Source organism: Budorcas taxicolor, chromosome 11 (genome assembly GCF_023091745.1).
Source record: "Budorcas taxicolor isolate Tak-1 chromosome 11, Takin1.1, whole genome shotgun sequence".
Taxonomy (NCBI): domain Eukaryota; kingdom Metazoa; phylum Chordata; class Mammalia; order Artiodactyla; family Bovidae; genus Budorcas; species Budorcas taxicolor.
The window spans coordinates 52,949,078-52,952,796 of record NC_068920.1 but is presented as its reverse complement, the minus strand read 5'-3'; positions in this window follow the sequence as shown (position 1 = coordinate 52,952,796).

Here is a 3,719-nt window from a genome sequence, read left to right as displayed (position 1 = left end):
TGAAACAAGTCAGTGGTAGCAAACAAGGATCTGCCTCCTTGCCATTGTGCTGCATCCCGATTGTCAGGCAGACACAATAAGCCACGGATCTATAATTAGTATTGCTTCTACAGCCAAGTTTCTTTTAAAAATTTCTCTCCATTCTTCAAACCTGTAACCAACATTGATGTAAACAATTTTTTAATGTGGCTTCCTCATGATTATCACTCACAGGAACAATCAGCCACGTTAAAAGACAAAGTGCTGAGGCTGCCCTGGTGGTGCAGTGGTAAAGAATTCACTTTGCAATGTAAGGGACACTGGTTCGATCCCTGGTCCAGGAAGACCCCACATGCCGCACCAAAACTACTGAGCCTGTGCACCTCGAGCATATTCTCTGCAATGAGAGACACCACTGCAATGCGAAGCCCAAGCACCACAACAAACAGTAGCCCCCCGCTCATTGCAACCAGGGAAAAGCCCACAAGCAGCAACAGTGACCCAGCACAGCCAAAAATAAAGAAACCTTAAGGAGGGAAAAAAAACAAAAGACAGTGTTCCCTTGGCCCTGAATCCATATGCTCCTGCCCCAGTGCTCAGGGATTCCGCCCACAGTTTACACTCTGGCCTCATCCACTGGGGTCATGGGCTCAGAGGTGGTGGACTACGTCGACCCCCAGGGCCACCTCCTCCTTCTCCATGGAGGGTGGTGAAGGACTGGTGGAGAATAAGGGAGAGGCAGCCAGTTAGTATATGTGGACAGCTTTGTATTGATACCGCACTCGGATTCCATGAAGTAGCTGGGATCCTTCTTATCCTTTTACAAGTGAGGAAATTGCATCTAGTAAATGGTGAACAATTTTCCCAAGGCCCCAGCTAGAAAGGCACAGGGTGAGCTGCGGATTCAAGAAGGAATCCACCCTACACCTTAGTCTCCAAGGATGCAGGTGTGGGGGCAGTGTGTGGGCCAGGTGGGGCCAGAGGAGGGAGTTCAGAATCCTGTACACTGGGGGCTTTAAAAGAGAGATCCCGAGAGTCAAGGATTAATGGACAAGGGATGGTCGGATCTGAGCATTTCCACTATTAGAATTTGGCTCTGCAAAAAGCCATGGATGAGCCCCTGGGTGGATTGGTCTGGCTTTAGTTGGAGAAGCAAAGGCACCAGGAGTGTCATGGCAATAAGAGATTTACTATAAGAATTAGAAGATAAGAGTAGAAAATGGCAACCCACTTAAGTATTCTTGCCTAGGAAATCCCATGAACAGAGGAGCCTGGTGGGCTACAATCCATGGGGTTGCAAAGAGCTGGACATGACTAAGCACTCACAAAACAACAACAACACAGGAATTAGAGCTTTCACACCTGTGGGAGGAGCAGAACAGTCTAGAAGAGTTATGGGATAGAAGTCATTAGCCTACTTCCAGGGTACACTGACCTGTGCACAAAACAGAGCTTGAAGAAAGATCTGAGAAGCCAAGCATGGTTAGTCTGTGAAGTGGGGCTTTGAGGGGAGCTGGGGGGCAGTCTTAGGGGGTGTGGACTCTGATGGTCATTGCCTATGTGGGTCTGGGGTCAAGCATCTGATGGTGGACCTGGGGCCCCCCAGGTCCAGTGGTCAGGAAAATGAGCGGGCCGTCAAGTGAAGGACAGCGAGGACAAAATGCAGCCTGCCAGGAACATCTGCATCCTTTCATCTCTGGATCTGGTGGGCTTTCATTTCTGTATTTTCACCCAACCTCCTCTCTTGACCAAAACTAAGGGAAACTCACCAGAAAAGGGATTCAGGATATATGGCCCCAAATTCAACGAAGTTATGAATAGGCACAATTCAACACAATAAGTGAATGAAGGAAAACCAGTTAGGTGGGTGGTGGAGAAGCAGAGTTAAAAAAAAAAAAAAAATAGAATAGGACATAGTAATCTAATGAAACTAAGCCATGCCTGTGGGGTAACCCAAGATGGGCGGGTCATGGTGGAGAGGTCTGACAGAATGTGGTCCACTGAAGAAGGGAATGGCAAACCACTTCAGTATTCTTGCCTTGAGAACCCCATGAACAGTATGAAAAGGCAAAATGATAGGATACTGAAAGAGGAACTCCCCAGGTCAGTAGGTGCCCAATATGCTACTGGAGATCAGTGGAGAAATAACTCCAGAAAGAATGAAGGGATGAAGCCAAAGCAAAAACAATACCCAGTTGTGGATGTGACTGGTGATAGAAGCAAGGTCCGATGCTGTAAAGAGCAATATTGCACAGGAACTTGGAATGTCAGGTCTATGAATCAAGGCAAATTGGAAGTGGTCAAACAAGAGAGGGCAAGGGTGAACGTCGACATTCTAGGAATCAGCGAACTAAAATGGACTGGAATGGGTGAATTTAACTCAGATGACCATTATATCTACTACTGCAGGCAGGAATCCCTCAGAAGAAATGGAGTAGCCATCATGGTCAACAAAAGAGTCTGAAATGCAGTACTTGGATGCAATCTCAAAAACGACCGAATGATCTCTGTTCGTCTCCAAGGCAAACCATTCAATATCACAGTAATCCAAGTCTATGCACCAACCAGTTACGCTGAAGAAGCTGAAGTTGAACGGTTTTATGAAGACCTACAAGACCTCTTAGAACTAACCACTCAAAAAAGATGTCCTTTTCATCATAGGAGACTGGAATGCAAAAGTAGGAAGTCAAGAAACACCTGGAGTAACAGGCAAATTTGGCCTTGGAATACAGAATGAAGCAGGGGAAAGACTAATAGAGTTTTGCCAAGAAAATGCACTGGTCATAGCAAACACCCTCTTCCAACAACACAAGAGAAGACTCCACACATGAACATCACCAGATAGTCAACACCGAAATCAGATTGATTATATTCTTTGCAGCCAAGAATGGACAAGCTCTATACAGTCATCAAAAACAAGACCAGGAGCTGACTGTGGCTCCACCATGAACTCCTTACTACCAAATTCAGACTCAAATTGAAGAAAGTAGGGAAAACCGCTAGACCATTCAGGTATGACCTAAATCAAATCCCTTATGATTAAACAGTGGAAGTGAGGAATAGATTTAAGGGCCTAGATCTGATAGATAGAGTGCCTGATGAACTATGGAATGAGGATCGTGACATTGTATGGGAGACAGGGATCAAGACCATCTCCATGGAAAAGAAATGCAAAAAAGCAAAATGGCTGTCTGGGGAGCCTTACAAATAGCTGTGAAAAGAAGAGAAGCAAAAAGCAAAGGAGAAAAGGAAAGATATAAGCATCTGAATGCAGAGTTCCAGAGACTAGCAAGGAGAGATAAGAAAGCCTTCTTCAGCGATCAATGCAAAGAAATAGAGGAAAACGACAGAATGGGAAAGACAAGAGATCTCTTCAAGAAAATCAGAGATACCAAGGGAACATTTCATGCAAAGATGGGCTTGATAAAGGACAGAAATGGTCTGGACCTAACAGAAGCAGAAGATATTAAGAAGAAGTGGCAAGAATACACAGAAGAACTGTACAAAAAAGATCTTCACGACCCAGATAATCACGATGGTGTGATCACTCACCTAGAGCCAGATATCCTGGAATGTGAAGTCAAGTGGGCCTTAGAAAGCATCACTACGAACAAAGCTAGTGGAGGTGATGGCATTCCAGTTGAGCTATTTCAAATCCTGAAAGATAATGCTGTGAAAGTGCTGCACTCGATAGGCCAGCAAATTTGGAAAACTCAGCAGTGGCCACAGGACTGGAAAAG